At 45.2% G+C, this 17,556-nt stretch overlaps 1 non-coding gene across 1 annotated transcript; it reads left to right on the forward strand.

The window, feature by feature from the left end:
• The first annotated feature begins 12,917 nt into the window (after positions 1 to 12,917).
• Positions 12,918 to 13,024, forward strand: LOC133100197 (U6 spliceosomal RNA). The gene has a single exon (XR_009702436.1). It is a non-coding gene; the product is annotated as a U6 spliceosomal RNA (small nuclear RNA).
• Positions 13,025 to 17,556: the final 4,532 nt, after the last annotated feature.

The raw sequence follows: 17,556 nt of genomic DNA on the forward strand, positions 1-17,556 counted from the left end.
CAAAACCAAACAAATGAACAAAGGGAGGGCTCGTGAAATTTTAAAGAAATATGAATTAATTACAAAATGTGGATAATATGAAACACAGTAGAATTAGATGACCAAAAAAAAAAAAAAAAAAAAAAGCCCAGACACCCAATAACAGCATAAAATCAAAATATCATGAAGCTTCAGTTTCTCCATGTGTAAAATGAGCATAATTTTCCATAAGAGTTAATGGGTTAATTCCATAATAGTTCATAAGAGTTCATAAGGACTTAATGCAATCGTATATGTATAGTCACACAGACTTGGAATAAGTTCAAACAAATGGTCTTATTTATGTTTGTTTATGGTGATATCTATAAACATTGTTGATATATGACAATCATCTCACAGATACTAAATGATATATCTGGTGGAGACACTTTTGAATCAAAAGAGAATGGGATGCTGTAGGAATTGGGATTCCCTAAGGACCAAAGGGAGTCAAATCCCCAGTCTGGACAAAGTACTGACATTTACTGCCACCTACTGGATGATCAGCAAACTGTGCCACTCTTAAATATACACTCTTTTAAATTCTTCAATTTAAAAGGCTCCCGAGCCATCACTGTTCGCATATGTTGCAAACAACACCACCAGCCCTCCTCCTAAAGAGGTAGGACTAGCATCTGTTTTAGGAAAGTGGGTAAGTTAAGTCACAACCCTAAACAGCCACGCTTGAAAATCACATAAGAATAAATTCCAGGGCCTGCTAAATGCTCCACTACATTTATCACTAAGAAGTGCATGCCCAAGGCTCAAGATTCCAAAGGATTGGACCCATGTGGTCATGCCCTGGGCTGTTTCAAAGCACTGCATCTGGATAAGACAATGTTATTGGTGTCCTGACAACCAATAATTACAAAGGAACTCTTCATTAAGAACAAAGTTAAAAGAAATAACAAGAAGGTAGTGTTTAAGGGGTTAACAGGAAAAAGTAGGCACAACCACTAAGCAGTGGCATACCCTGAGAAGATGGAACCCAAGCTCTTATTCTCTCAATGGCTGCCTTAGAAAGGTAAGGGGTCAAGCAGGTAACATGAGCAACTGGTCTCAGAAAAGACTGTGCCCAACCTGGAAGGCACATGTCTCAGGGGACAGCTACTCTTCAGCCCCAGCCGACTCACCCACCACCTTGCAGGTATAGCCTGTGGTTAGGGCCATGGGTTCCAGAGACAGGCTGCCTGCGTTTAAGGCCTGGCTTTGCCACTCACTAGCTGTGAAACCTCGAGCAAGTTACTTAATCTTTCTGTGTCTCAGTTTTCACACCTATAAAATGGGGATAATAATAGTCCCTGTGCATCACATTTTTGTGGGGATTAAATCAATTAATACATGCAAAGTGCTTTAAAAAATTGTAGGGCTGTAAGCATTCAATAAGTGGTACCAAGACAAAAGGGCAGGTCCTTTGTCATCAGATTTCCCAATGTTTGAGAGAAGCCAGAATCAGGAATATTTTTTAGGTGAAATCTTTTTAAATATAAGCAAATAATTCAAATGTTTTCAAAATCCTGTGTGAGGCAAAACATATATGTCTGTGGGCCACATACAGTCCACAGGCATCCAACACCTCGAGTCTGGTGTTGTGGGAAGAGCAGAGCTTGGGAAGCAGACAGGCCTCACCCCACTTCCAACCTGGCCACCAGCTCCTTCGAGCTGGTGATCCTTCGAGCACAGTGGCTGGGAAGTCAGGATGGCAGGAGCACGTGATGGAGAGTTCTGTGCCAGATTACAAAGAGAGAGTGACAGATGGCACGCCTGACCAAATGTAACAGAAGAAAGTCCTCTCAGTGGTTTAAATGAAGCCTCTAATATACAGGGTGTGTAAGTGTAGAGGGAAGTTGTCTCCCCCCTTCCCCCCAGGGACTTCGTTCAAGGTCTTTAACACGGACCACCACCTATCTTAGAGAGACCCAGATTAACATATCCAACTGCCAAAATAGAGTTCATTCCATTTTTAAAGGACAGTTCTTGCTCAATGAGTCCATAATCCAAAGCAGCTGCCGAGATTGCCAAGAACACCAGACGGCCATTCAGCAGACAGCCGTGAGAAATTAAATAGACACACGAATGAAAGATAAGCAAATAAACATCAACACTGTTGGAAAACAACCATTTAAATTAAAAAAAAAAAAACAAGCACTAAGAAAATGAGGTGTTCTTTTTTAAAGTTTAAGGATCTACCCTTGTCTTTATTCTCCTTTAATATTGCTGGCCCATTGTCTTTCTGCCATCATCTGATGCCAACCAGACAGATTTATAACGAGATGCTAGTCCTTTTCTATTCTTCTGACAAATATGCAGCCCATCTGCCTCCAATCAACGATGGAGCACGTGGAGATGGAGCAATGAGATATTTTTAAACACTCCTTTAATTAATTCATTCCAAGGACTTGGCCCTTGGTGAGGGGAGGGGGGAGGGGCGGGCAGAGGGAGGAGACAGCAAGCTCAGGATCTGGTAAATAAAGAGATTTGCTGTAATCTGGATACTAAAACCCTTGCTATGAAACATTCTGCTGGCCCCCAACAAGCTGTTAAGGGCATGGGAGAGAAGACAGCAAGCAAGGTGGTGTATGGCACTTGTTAGCTTTTTCAGACTTCCAGGACACGTTCTGAAAATGCAAACAAAACTAAAATTTCATCTTGAGAATGACTCTTTTGCCTACTGTTGCTAGAAGATTTTAAATGATGGGTGTCTGATTCGGTGAAAATAAGTATAGCAGGTGACTGAAATGAGTAGATGCAGTTTGTTCCAAGAGGCAAGCCAGTCCCAAGGGGGTAAGAATCAGTATGGAAAACAATTTAGTTTGCCTTTGAAAGGGGGAAAACCAGACATCTGGGCATTGTGTGATACAGCCATGGAGGAGGATGGGGAGACGAGATTTTCATTGAAATCAACCTGTGTTGAGCTTCAAACTGTCAGTTTTGCAATCCTGGATCTGTATGATTTATGGCACATTGACCCAGAAATCTCACACTTGGCTGCTAAATATTGCTTGTTTCTGCAGCCAAAGCACCACCATCTCTTAAAGACTTTTCCCTGTCTGACAATTCCCTTAAATCTGAAGCCTAAGGAGACAGCCCCTAATTGTGTTGCATTAAAGAAGAAAAGGAGTGGCCATTGATACTTATGGGCAGAACTGCCTTTTGGTTTTTAACATCTTGGCTCTTCCATGTCACAAGCTTCATTTGGATTTAGCAATTATTTCGTGAGAATTAAGCTTTCAGTCACTCACAAGAGACCATCTTAGTAAACATGAAATGGCTTTCTCATTTGAGTTTCACTCATCTTTATTTTACCCAAGGAGGCTGATTTTTATATTCTTGAAAATGAGAAATGAAAACTGCAGTGAAGCCTGAGGCACGCAACGTGCAACCAACCTCCTCTGGACCCCAAACCCCATGCCCTCCATTCCCTTCCCAATAAGTCTATTCCGTGGGATCTTCCTCCTACTGACCTCAACCTCATTCCCAAGGGGAGGCGGGAGAAAGCAATTGTTACATTTTGCTTTTGTTTGCTTGAAATAATACATCCAGTGGTCTCTCTTGTGGGGTTCTTCTGCTGTCAGCAGTTTTCTATTTTGCTGGCTTTCTAAGTCAAATTGAAACCCAAGCCCTCGCACTTGGCTTTCGCTCTGACCCCTTGGCTCCTGGGAGCTTATCAGAAGATAGATCACCTTGGACCTGTGACATACATGGTGACCTAGCTGTCTCCCACCCCCAGAACGTAGTTCTAAAATGCCTGCCTTTACAGCATCTGAATGTCCAACATAATTCAGTCTATAATGGACACTAGCCAGTCTACCACCAACTACTGATAATCTCTTTCCAATTTCCAAAACCATAATTCTAGCCATGTCTGAGGACTCAGAAAAACAGAATGCTCAACTATCAAATTAGACTTTGCTTTGCAGGAAAATACCTCTCAGGGCCTGGGAACTACCAAAGAGTCCACTGTTGAGTTTTCTAGAAGCTGGATGCTAATAATCCCAATTCCAAATAATCAGAAACCTCAGATAACAGACCGTGTTTGAGCATGCTTTGCAAAGGCAATGACCAAGTGCACAGGTTGATAATAAGAATATTCCACAAGGCAATTTGCACAGTACATGCCGAAGTTTTGAGAGAAGGCTGGTAATCTCCTGCTCCAGACATGCCTAGCACACTCTTCCATGATAATTGACATTTCCAGACGATAACTCCAAAGTTCGGCCAAGTCCTGGAATCTTTTGGGAAAGATGACATGACATTCTATATCATTTTATTCTTAAAGTCCATCCTCATTGGACCACCTACTTCACAGTTACTGAAAGAATCAAATGTGATGATGTACACAAATGAGCTTTGAAAGTGAAGTGCTAAACAAACATAAGATGTCACTAGTGCTTCTAATAATTCTTTCAAAATTGGTAATCAGCATATGTCGTTGACTGTAACTACCTCACCAAATAAATGGTGACCAGAATGGTCAGTTTGCCTTACTCTTCCATTCCCCAAACATTCTGGAGCAAACAGAGTTGAACTGAAAATACATACATTGAAAGCATAAGACTCTATTGCTATTTTTGCTTCCTTCTCAGCAATGTATGTCTCAAGGAAACAGTTTCAACGTTGTTAGAAGACACAGGCTAACAAAGGCAACCAGCTTGAGGATTCTTAGTGAACCTCCCTCTGTAAGGCACATTAACCAAAGACATCAGAAGAGGCAAGAGAATCTCACTAAACCATATGAACAATTTACTAGACAAAGTCTTATGTCTTTGTAGCCCCCCAGAGTGCCTAGCATGTGAGGTCTACCCAACAAGTACTGAGTAAATGCACCTGGAAAAAAAGATGGAAGAATGGAAGAGAAGAAAAAAGGAAAGACCAGGGCTTCTGAGAATGTCAGCTGCTCATCAGTAACTGCTCTGAAATGATCATGTGTCATGCTCTTTCTGTATTTGTTTCCCAGCCTTTCAAATGTTCTCAATTCTTTCCTCTCCTAAATGCAAATTCCTTTGACCAATCTTTTCCTGACTATGCAGAGTGTATAATACGACATTAATTAATTGAATGTGAATCACTTCTGCTCTATATTTAAATCAAATATAGAGTCATCATTGGGCAGGTCTCATTTAGGACACAGATGAGATAAACACACTTAATTTGGGGATTTTTATTGTTGTCTTAACCTCTCCCTTTACTATCTGGCCATCGAAATAAGGATGCAGGATTTGAAAGACTACCATCATCAATCTCTTTCACAGATGTTTTCCAAACTAGCCTTTACAAGCAGGGACAAATCTAGAAGGGACCTGAAGGCAGCCAGAAATGCCTTTATATCTTTTCTAATATGAAAGACTAATTAAACAGGCAAAGACAATGAGGTTGAGACATATGAGCTCTGAATATTTAATTCTAGAGATCTGTGTTAGCACAATGTACCGCCCTCCTTGTACACCAGCATCTTCTTGGAGCATCTTTTTGGAGAACTAATAATCAAAAAGGTCCACACTGCTGAAATATTAGGACAAAAAGAGGAGAAATCTGATGCAACCACAAGGTGCCAGCCCCTCTTTGGAAGGACTCCAGGGGCCAGAAAAGGGATGAGTTCCTTCTCTTGGACACAGAGAGACAGTTTTAGAAATATTTGCCCTTCGTTGGAGGTTGAAGTCTAGGGATCTAACTTTGGAGCTGCTCTATACTCCTACTTAGAGACCCATTTCCCCAAAACAAGCCTGCAGAGTTGGTAAAATTTATTAGACAGAAGCCCTGGAAAGCTCCAGCACCAAGGACCTTCCACCTGTGCTCAGAGGAGCCTCTGATATTTGCTTTCCACTTAATATGGATCCAGCGATGTCTTGCAAGTATCTAGTGCACTTTTGTGAATTAACCAAAGGGCTGAGCTCCCCAACCAGTCTTTTATTCCTACTCAGACTCTACCGAGCCGGGAAAGTTTCCTGGGAGATACTGGTCCAGGGACGTTGTTCTGGACACTTCCTTTGAGATACGAGTATTCAAGGGATTCTTGCAGCCCCATCTCCCTCTTGCTAAAGACACTGCCTTTATTTATCATTGGGATCATTCTCCATCCAACTGCAGCCTCAGGAGGCAGGAGACAACTCCAAGACAGCGGGCAGAATTGGGTGGGGGGGAGGTCAACGCTCCCCCCGCTGGAGTTTGGGGACTCCTGTCCCTGCCCAAAGCCACTGATTGTCCTGCCTCTTCCCGGGAAGCACCCAAATCTTTTCCACTTTTCCTTAACACTGGCCAGGGAGATTCCGCCATCCAGGGACAAGAAGAGATCGGAGCAGCCCGGGTATCTACTCCGCGACTCTGCAAATCTGACATTCAAGACGGCGCGCGCTGGTCTTCGCCCCGCCCCGGCCCGGGTCCCAGCTCATTCATTCCCGGCCGGTCCCCACCATACAGCCGGCGCCGCGCTCGAAACGCTGCTTCTCCCAGCAATGTCTGCCGCTCCTACTGTGCCCAATCCCTTATTGTTTTCAAATCTCAAAAGTAACCTCAAGAGGATTTTTCGTCACTCTTTTTCACACCTCCACCGAACCTTTTTAATTAAAATAAAGCAATCCTCCGTCTCTCGCATCTTCAAAGGGTTAAGCAGCAAGCTTCGCGAAAGAAAATCAATCTCCCCCCCACCATCCCACCATCCCACCCCCAGCCAGGCCATCGCTCTGCCACCGTCTCCGAGGCCCGGCGCCGGCGTCTCTCTGTTCCCATCCCGGATAGGGGGACACCACACCGCGCGCGCCCCCCGCTTCGCTGCGGGTACAGAGAAAAACCCCCTCACCCTTCTGTGGATGCCATGGCCTGGGGAACGCCCCCTCCTCTTCGGCACAATCCGGCAGCGGCGGGCGAGAAGTGAGCGGGTGCCGGGGTGAGCGCGCGAGTGTGGCCGAGCGCGGTATTTAAGGGGGAGCCTCTCCCCGCCCTTCCACCCCCCTCCTGGGTAAGCCCTTTAGCGCCTCAACGGGCGCAGGAGGCTCCAGCCGGAGCTAAGCCGCGTCTCGCCTCCGCACCGCGCGCGTGCTGCGCTCCCTCCGCCGGCCTCGCTGGGGCTTGGCTGGGCGCTCGGCGGGGCGTTGGGGGGACCTCAGAGGGTGGCTTCCCCGAGAGAGCGCCGTCCCCCGGGCTGCGGGAGGGCGCGCAGGGACGACGTGCCGCCGCTGCCACCTGTATTTGCTGCGGGGCTCGCCGCGGGGCGAGTGGCGGAGCGCAGACTCGGAGGACGGTGGCAGGGGAGGACGGCGAGTGCGTGTGCCGTGGGTGTGCAGGGGAGTGTGTGCGTGCGTGCGCGGGTGTGCGGGTGTGTGTGCGCGCCGGGGGAGGCGGTGGGGGCCGCTGCGCCCTGGCTCCGCGCCGCTGCGCCCTGGCTCCGCGCCGGCCGGGGAGGGATTGCAAGGTTTAGCCCCGCCGGAGCTGGGGATTTGCAGGCGATCCCTCTCTATTTTCGTCGAGAGCTGACATCACCAGCGCCGCCGCCTCAGGAGACTCCTTTAACTGCCGCCCCCTCGCCCCCCATCTCCAGACGCGGTCCCTCCTCTGCCATCCCTGCCCCCAGCCTCTCGCCATAAATTAGCCAAATAAGAAAGGAAGCCCCGCTGGTCTCCCGGGAAGGCCTGGGCTGTCCGTGGCAGGAGCCCAGGATCTAAGGAGTCTCTATTGTTTCCCCTCAAGCCCGCGTGGCCCGGGGTCACCCCGCGCTGGGCAAAGCACAAGCCACGTCTCGGAGACCTGGGATGCCCCTCCATCCCCGCCTCCCTGGAGCAGCCCCCAGCACCCCGCCTCACTCCTTGGCACACTCGCTCCGGCTCACTTCACTCCCAAGCTCATCCTCACAGGCGGCACACCCACCGCCCCCCTCCCACGTCCTGGGTACCAGGCCCCGCGGAACCCAAGCGGCCAAAACACAAGGGAGGCGCGGCCGAAATACAGCCCAGTTGCGCGCCCTTCCCCGCCGCGGCCCGAGTAAATCTCCGGCCATCAATTATGCATCGGGATTAATATTAATGCAACTCCCTGGGGCGGCGGGCGGGTGCTGGGGAGGACCTAGTTTTTTGGTTTTTTTTTTTAAGCCAAGGGAGGTCGGCCTCCGGGGCGCTGGCGGGGAAGGCGCGGTGAGACGGCGAGGCAAGTGGTGGGGACGCGTTTCCACCCACTCTGCTCCGCTTGCCTTAGGCTTCTGTGCCCCCGGGGGCGGCGCTCAAAGACAGATGGGCTCTGTCAAGGGAGGGTCCGAGCCTCCACGCCGGCTTTGCATAATAAAGACAAAATCCGTGCAGATTTTATTATCTCTAGGAAGAGACAGACACCTACAGCTCCACCACCTGCCAACGTTGCGACCGCCCGGGAGGGCAGGCCTCAATTTCCTCTTCTGGAAAATGGGGCCAAAATAACCCCCTCTGCAGGGCCGCGGTGAGAATTAAACAGGCTCTCTTGAGAGAGAGATTTGCAAAGTGTCAACGCGCCCGAGAGATATCTGCGGTGCAAGCCTGCCCCTTGGAATTCGCCAGGCTCCTCCGGGAGGGGGTCTGGGACGCCCGTAGTGTCCTCAGTCGCCGCCTGTCTAGTCTTATTCCCCGGAAGAGGAGCTCTCCAGCCCCGTGGCTGTGCTGACCCCTTTCCGAAGATCGAACGAAGCGGGCCACGTGGAAACTCGCGGAGTTCATCCCGGGGACCGTGCCAGGGGAGCTGGAGACTCAGCAGGGACGCTTCGTGGTTAAATGCCTGACGCTGGTATCTGAGAGCTTGAGTTCACCTTCCAGTGGAATAATCTGGGAGGAAAGTCCTTAACTGCTCTTCATCCCATCTGCAGAACGGGAGTACCATTCCCAACCTCGCATAGCTAAGAAATCGAAATGAAATGTAAAAGATACGCAAAGCTCTTAACTAGAGTCTGGCACCCAGTAAACCCTCAAAAATTGTTCAGTTTAATCTGAGGCTCCTTGGAGGATAGTTTCTTGAGCACAATATCCAAGGGTGAATAGGCAGATTAGAGAAATAACAAGAAGAAGAGGAAAGAACTAAATAGAAGGTTTTAAAACGTTTCTGCTCACCTTGTCCTTTCACCTCCCTTCCCAAAATCTGAATCCAAACATCTTCCTCCATCTCTCCCCTTCCCTCCTGCTCTCTCTCTCTTTCCTGTGTGCCCCATTAGATTAACCAGACCTATATCGTATGTACCCTAGGACCCTTCATATCACCTCTAATTGTGCATTTTCTTTTTTAAAGTTTAGTTGTGATTTATAATAATTTGTAGATGAAAAACTACCTTCCTGAACCTTCGTGTGATGCTTGGTACTGCCTTCTCTCTAGTCCTGTCAAGAGTGGATGTGTGACTTTGTACGTGAAGTTGTCAAGTGCAGAATATGTACAGTCTCATTTTCTCTTTATAATTTAGGGATTTTGCTGCCCTTTCTGCCGAGGTGGCAGCTGGAAAACAAAGCCATGGGCATCTCTCTAGACGTTAATGATCCCAGCAGCACTACCTCAACCGTCTTTGCAATGAGCACAAAGGAAGCCCTCCATCAGAATCCCGCAGTATCTGCACACAGGTGGGGAGGGCTGAGCAGCACCGTTCCTTAGCCCTCACTGCCAAGGGCAACGCACCTGATGGTACAGAAGCAGAGTAAGTAAAAGACCAGAGAAAAGGGAATGGAGTTGATTTCACTTCTTAAACCATCCAATTGAAAAACACTCTTAATTATATTTTCAGTGTTCAGGACCTGAGAGAATTCAGTGGACCAACAAGCATGGCCAGATTAGACGGGAGAAGTGGCTCCACTTTGCCACCTTTCCTGCAAATGGCTGTATTTGGGAACCTTGACGCCCGTCTTATACTGGAGAGACATTTGCATTCAGCTGCCCTTGGAGATGAGGCCTATTAAATCGTGTGGAATTTGCCACAGATAATTCTGGATAATAATCATTAGCTAGAAGGAACTGATTCTTTTTCCTTGCTCCAGAGGGCCCTGCCAACATTCCCACTAATTCTTCATTTTTTAAGCAATTGGAGCAGTGCTTTTCAATATGGGCTGCCCATTAAAATGCACTGAGGGAGCTTTTTAGAAACAATAATGCTCAGGCCACCTTCCAGAGATTTGGAGAAGGGCCCTGACTCAGGTTTTCTTTTTTTTAAACTTCCCCAGGTGAAACCTCCCCTACTGTGCAGCCAGCATCGGGAACCACTGGACGAGAGATGATTCAAAAAGATGGAAAGGGGTCCAGAAACATGGCCTTGGGGAGTACTTGAAGCAGATTGGTGTGTTTAGCCTTTGCAAAGACAATAGGAAGATACCAGGCTGACCCTCCTCTCGCCAAATACAGGGCATTTAAAAATCTATCCAGGCAAACACGTGTGTGCTATTGTGGACAACTAACATGAAAAGCTATAAAACATGGAGTCTCCTTCTCGGTTTGCACACATATGGAACACTGAGGGTAAGCCACACTCCCACACTGCCTCGGTGGCGGATCCAAACTCAGCTCTAGGTCAGGCAGACACGCATCAAATACTGCCCCTGGCGTCAATTAGACTGTATATTCTTAGGCTGGGCACTTGAGGTGCTCAGCTTCCTCATCTCAAAACCAGAGAACATAGCAATACCACCTCGTGGTTGCCGTGAGGTTGAAATGGGATAACTAACATGTAGGAAGTGCTTAGCTCTGAGGCTGGCACATCTTAAGCGCTCAAGAAAGGGTCATCCTGGCCTTGTGGGAGCAGCGGCACGCACCCCGTTTAATTTCCCACTGAGCCCATGTGAAAATCTAGCCTCCCCTAAAGCCACCTAAAGTGTAACCCCATTAACTCCTTTCTATCTTCACAACAAACTCTGCAAATCTCCCAGCCAACATTTAGTCGATAAAGCCCTGATATGAGAACAGAACGAGGTCAACCCTACAAGCCAGTAAGAACACTTTCGAATTTTCTAGCATCTCTCAGTCTCCTCTAGGGATTCCATGGTTATGGCAAAAGCAGAAGGGGTGGGATGCTCTCACATTTGCATGTTGATTTACCTTTCTTAAGTCTTGCCCACAGGTTCTCAGACTTAGCAGGAATAAAAACTACTCTGCAGGACTGAATACCAAAAAACTGACTGTACTGTCCTCTGATAGGTGACGTAAGGGATGTTCAAAGTTAATCTTTACTCTGAGGGATTTTTTTCTTTTCTGCCTTATTGATGGTTGACTTAAGGCCTAACCCAAGCTGTGAGAAGTGACTTACCACGGTTGAATTAAGGTAGTGTTTAGGCTGGGACTTCATGGTCCCAGTTGGAGACCATGTTGGAGCATTACCCTAGCATTGCTGAGTCCTTACTGTGTGTTCAAAGTATCTTAATATATATATTATCTCATTTGATTCTTAAGATGACCTTCTACAGCGTATATTATTATTATTACCCCCATTTTACAGAGGAGAAAACTGAGTCCAAGAGAGGTTACAGAATTTGCCCAGCATTACGCAGATAGTGAGTGGTTGTGTCAGTCAAGGTCCCAGCTAGAAAAAGATGGCATATTCAAATTAAGTAAGTTGCGCAAAGTTTAACAAAGGGACTATTTAGAAGGATATGGGAAGGATGTAGGGAAACTCTAAGGGATAGTGCAGAGCCCACAGACTGTAACAGTGGAGCACCATTACCCACCCTAACCTGAACTGAGAGGGAGCGCTCAGTTCCAGCTGACATAAACTGAGACGTTGTTGCCATGGCGACCTGCTGGAAGGGGGCCTGGGAATAAATAACACGACCCCTACTTCCCTCCTGTTCTTTCCCCTGCGGGGCTGCCTGTTGGCCAAAGCTGGAAGCAGAGGGCAAGAGAGTACATTGGCACAACTCATATGCAGTCCTTGTAGTTCAACCTCCCGAGGAACAGAGCAGGATGGAGACAGTCGGAGAAGGAATCTACAGGACCAACAAATGAAGCTGGGGCAAAACCGGTGTTTGAGATCAGGCAGCCTTCCTGCAGAACCTTGCTTTTAACCTCTCTGCTATGCAACCCATAGTAATAATAATGTCATCATTATTGGAACAGGTTGCCCCCATGCAGGGTCCTCTCCACCACTGAGGATCTTCTAGCAGAGAGGACTCAGCCAGACCATTTGCTACAGATTAGAAGACGGTATATTTATACCATGGAAGAAATCACCAGATGGTCTCAAAGGTTCCAGTCCTAAATCCTATAATTCTCAGTGCTCTTCTCCAATCTTTATAGGAGCTTAGTTGGACCAAAGAAGGGATAAAAGCTTTCCCTTCTCTTATTTGCTCTTCTAAGGAATTCATTCCCTGTCTTGGTTTTCCTTCAGATTGCTTGAGATTGGTTATCGCGTCTCTGATTGGGGGGTGGGAGGACTCCTAATATAGAAAAGAGAAAAAAAGCCCTACACTGTTTTCCCATAAAAGGCTGTTAAATAAGCCCATTCCCCTTCCTGATGACAACAGAGGAGAAATGTCTCAATGTCCAAAGTTTATCGGGAGAAAGTGACCCAGAGAAAGAGTAGCATGTCTGGATCTGTCTTTTGAAACTCTGGCTTGATCATTAAGACTACAAAATCAACACCTTAAGGTTTTTAAGAAATAAATAAAACAGAGAGGGTGCTGGAGGCCCTTTCATCAAGACAATTAAAATGAGTATGCTAATTTTTCAAAACTGTGAGCTATTTTTAGGATGAATGAAAACCATGAATGAAAATCCTTGTACAGTGTTCTATTTTAGAGGAAAGAACATTCTCTCACAGAACTGGCCCTGAAGCCAAGAGCATCTGAGAGAGACGTTGGAGAAACTAAATTGAAAATGAAAAGGTTTCAGAAAAAGAAGGGAGTTTAGGGTGATTACTGGTGGGAGGAGAATCTTCACAGCGGCAGCCCCAGATCATTGTATTAAGAATACAAAGGTGTGTGCTCGCTTCGGCAGCACATATACTAAAATTGGAACGATACAGGGAAGATTAGCATGGCCCCTGCGCAAGGATGACACGCAAATTCGTGAAGCGTTCCATATTTTTAGAACACTCCCTAACACCATACATAAAAATAAACTCAAAATGGACTAAAGACCTAAATGTAAGGCCAGACACTATAAAACTCTTAGAGGAAAACATAGGCAGAACACTCTATGACATAAATCACAGCAAGATCCTTTTTGATCCACCTCCTAGAGAAATGGAAATAAAAACAAAAATAAACAAATGGGACCTAATGAAACTTAAAAGCTTTTGCACAGCAAAGGAAACCATAAACAAGACGAAGAGACAACCCTCAGGATGGGAGAAAATATTTGCAAATGAAGCAACTGACAAAGGATTAATCTCCAAAATATACAAGCAGCTCATGCAGCTCAATATCAAAAAAGCAAACAATACAATCCAAAAATGGGCAGAAGACCTAAATAGACATTTCTCCAAAGAAGATATACAGATGGCCAACAAACACATGAAAGGATGCTCAACATCACTAATCATTAGAGAAATGCAAATCAAAACTACAATGAAGTATCACCTCACACCGGTCAGAAAGGTCATCATCAAAAAAATCTAGAAACACTATGTTCTCCACTATGGAGAACAGTATGGAGGTTCCTTAAAAAACTAAAAATAGAACTACCATATGACCCAGCAATCCCACTACTGGGCATATACCCTGAGAAAACCATAATTCCAAAAGAGTCATGTACCACAATGTTCATTGCAGCTCTATTTACAATAGCCAGGACATGAAAGCAACCTAAGTGTCCATCCACAGATGAATGGATAAAGAAGATGTGGCACATATATACAATGGAATATTACTCAGCCATAAAAAGAAACGAGATTGAGTTATTTGTAGTGAGGTAAATGGACCTAGAGTCTGTCATACAGAGTGAAGTGAGAAAGAGAAAAACAAATACTGTGTGCTAACACATATATCTGGAATCTAAAAAAAAAAAAAAAAAGGTTCTGAAGAATCTAGGGGCAGGACAGGAATAGAGATGCAGACATAGAAAATGGACTTGAGGACACGGGGAGGGGGAAGGGTAAGCTGGGATGAAGTGAGAGAGTGGCATGGACTTCTATACACTACCAAATGTAAAATAGATAGCTAGTGGGACGCAGCCACATAGCACAGGGAGATCAGCTCAGTGCTTTGTGTCCACCTAGAGGGGTGGGATAGGGAGGGTGGGAGGGAGACGCAAGAGGGAGGAGATATGGGGATATATGTACACATATAGCTCATTCACTTTGTTATATAGCAGCAACTAACACAACATTGTGAAGCAATTATACTCCAATAAAGATGTTAATTAAAAAGAAAAAACGAATGCAAAGGTGGTCTCTGTAGAAGTTATAACATGGCCTTCAGAATTAGACTGACCTGGGAACCATTCATCTCAACCACATTTGGAGCAGTGAGTTTCAAAGGGAATCCATCTTTCCCTCTTTTCGTTTTGAATGAACGTAAGTCACTTAACCTTCTGGGTATTGATGGGACTAGTAATGACCCCATCCACCGGGCTCAGAGGAGAACTAAAGGAGGTGATGTCACATAAAGCACTAGCACAGTTCCTGGCACACTGCGATAGCTACTGTCATCTTTATTATGTCAGCCTCCTGGCTGCCATGCTGTCATCACTCAGAAGTGATAATAGTGGTAACACTTCGGATCCAACAACACAGTACAGCTACAGATAAGCCTGCCTGGAGCTCTATCTGTCCAGTGTGGTCACTGAATAGAAAATAAAGGGAATCATCCCTCTCAGGGGTGTTTGGAGCAGTAAGATACAAGTTGAGTTCATTCACTCTTTTCTTGTTAACACACATTAGCAAAAGAGAAGTAAGGGAGTTCTATTTTTACCTGACTCTCTACGCTGATGAGAAAAGAGATGTCACCTCAGAGAAATCTCAATTCAGACTGAGAACTTGGTCTAAATATAATCCATTCTTCAGGCAGAAACCACCTAGTAGATGGTTTCCACCATTAAGTAGAAGGCTCAGGAAGACTAAAACATTTGTTAGCTACACTTATTGCCTGATGAATTCTAATGGAAGGAGTGTGAATTCATTCCATTTACTTCGCAAAGATGAAAGTGAAAGGACACAATGGAAAAAGGTGAATTGTGAGTTCCTGGTTTATCATTCCTAGATGTCAGCATCTTCTTCTAGGAGATGGCTTGAGGGTAAATGTCAGGGTTGGTGCAAATTCTTTATGCCTAGCATAAAAACCATACAATTTTGAATTAGAATGACTGTCTCTTTTTTAGTAGCTTGATTCCGTATAAAGTAGAAAATACTTTTTGAGAGTGATTGCTGGTATTTTCATTTCTACCCCCAGTTTCTTCTAATCATGGCAAAGAATGCCAGTTATGCATCTTTCCTTTCCCTTTGTTCTGCTGGGACAGTATTCAGTAGTGATATCTTTATGATAGTCAAAAGGATGGAGAGATTTTTTTTATCTTTGTGGGAGATTTCGTTGCTTGATGCCAGCTCACTGTGGTTAAATGCTAAATGATTTGGCTAAAGGACCAAATCAAGGACCCAAGCTAGGCTCTCGTGACCTCAGAAAATCCAGTGATGTGATTCTGGTTCTAATGTCTGTATTCATTTCTTTTATGAAATCACTTAGTACTTCTGAGAGAGGCTTTGTTATCAAATCCCAAAAGTATTTTTCTTATAAAGTTATTTTCCTTATTAAGAGAAAGAGAAAGATAGCTACCAGGTGATTTACTTCTAAGTTGAGATTCTAGATTCAGAGATATTTTTTTTTTAATCAAAGGCTGAATTATGTTTTTGGGTAAAAACACTAAATTAGAAGGGTCCCAATTCACTTGGAGGTTTCATTTATTAGCACCTGGATACTGTTTTATTTGTAACACCCTGTCCCCTTTCTAAATAAGGATTAATAACGTTCTTTCTTTCTCTTTTGTTTGGAGTTATCTTTTCCTAGAAACCATAAGTTCAGGAATATAACACTGTTTTTTTTTTTCTCTGAGAATTCAATCTCTAATATTATTCTTCACCCGAGAAAGCTATTCCCTAATTTTATCTGCTGACTTTTTTTTTTCTTTGTTGACAAATCTCTCCGTCGTGTCTGGTCCACAAGCTTCTGGATAAACACTCGGTGAATTGGAATACAAACGTGAAGTGAGCCCTAAAAACCTCAGCCATTGAGACGTTCTTCTTAAAATGCTGGGCCTCAACAGCACATCCGGGCAGAGCCCTGCCAGGGAAAGCAGGTCCTACTGCCAAGAAAAGCAAAAAGAGACCACAAATTGCTACCAAACCACTCCAAAATGCTCTTGTCTTTCCAACAGCCCTAAAAAGATAAACTTCCCCAAGCCCTTAGGGATCCAAAAAGTATTTCACTCAAAATGTTCACAGGATACTAAAGAAGGAGAAAAAATAAGGCAGGAGGGAAGCTATAAGTGTCTCACTTCTTTGCCTCTTGCATTGACTGTCAGCCTTCTTCTTTTAGCTTATCTCATACTCATTTAAGATATTTCTCCGTTAGAACAATATGCAGTTGTGTTATTGCCGTGAGACTCAAGGTCTTCATTCATGTCCAGGTTAGAAGGACAACAGAAAAATCCAAAGTCAAAGCCAAAGGCTATAGTTGACGAGTTGATGGCCTCATTGATAGTTCCTAGTGCACATTTCTAGGAGCTCATGGGGTTTGACATACATAGTGTGGTCCTAGCAGTGCCTTCTCCCCTAATTCTCCCAGCTTCCCAGGTGGCCATACACACGGAACTCCATCTCCAGCCTCCCATCACAGCGCTCCCCTCCTCACGCTTTCCCACGCTTTTAGAGAGCCTTATTGGTTCTCTAGTTCTGCAAATATGCCAAGAGCCCTCCTCTCAACGTCCTTGCACATGCTCATCTCTGCTTGGAATGCTCTTCCCCACTCCCCAGCCTCCATTCGTTAGTCAACTCCTTCCCAACTCAGCCATCACTTCCTCAGGAAGGCCAACCTCTTATCCCGCCCCATCCAGATTAAATCGGTTACCCTTGTTATACAGTTTTACAAGATGCTGTATGTTCCTTCCTAGTAGTCACCATGATTTCCGATTATTCATGTATTTCTGGGATTATATGACTGGGCAAGCACCAAGCCTATGTTGTCCACCTTTAGTATTTCAATCCTTAACACTCAATCAATTTTCACTGATGGATAAATGACAGGCAGAAAATCAATGAACTCACAATCCTTGATTGAATTCAGGATGGAAGAGATTTTATCGACTAATATTCTGATGTAGGAGGTAACTGTGGAAGGCCCATTAAGTTCTCAGTAGGTGATGAATTTGAAAGCATGAAAATTCTTAAGTCCCAAAGAACTGTAAAGATTCATATTCAAACCTCATACCCATAACTCCAAAGAACAACAGGTTTCATGCTGGGAAGGAGTTGATAAGATGGCTGCAAATTTCCTACTAGTTCAGCTGCACCTGATCCCTTTTAAAAAGTCCAGCCTGTACACCGCCCCCCCCCCCAAACTCCCCAGCAAACACGTACACATACATACGTGCAGATGGGGAAATGTGTAAAAAAATCACTGCAAGCTC

This window comes from Eubalaena glacialis, chromosome 10, assembly GCF_028564815.1.
Source record: "Eubalaena glacialis isolate mEubGla1 chromosome 10, mEubGla1.1.hap2.+ XY, whole genome shotgun sequence".
In the NCBI taxonomy this organism is placed as follows: domain Eukaryota; kingdom Metazoa; phylum Chordata; class Mammalia; order Artiodactyla; family Balaenidae; genus Eubalaena; species Eubalaena glacialis.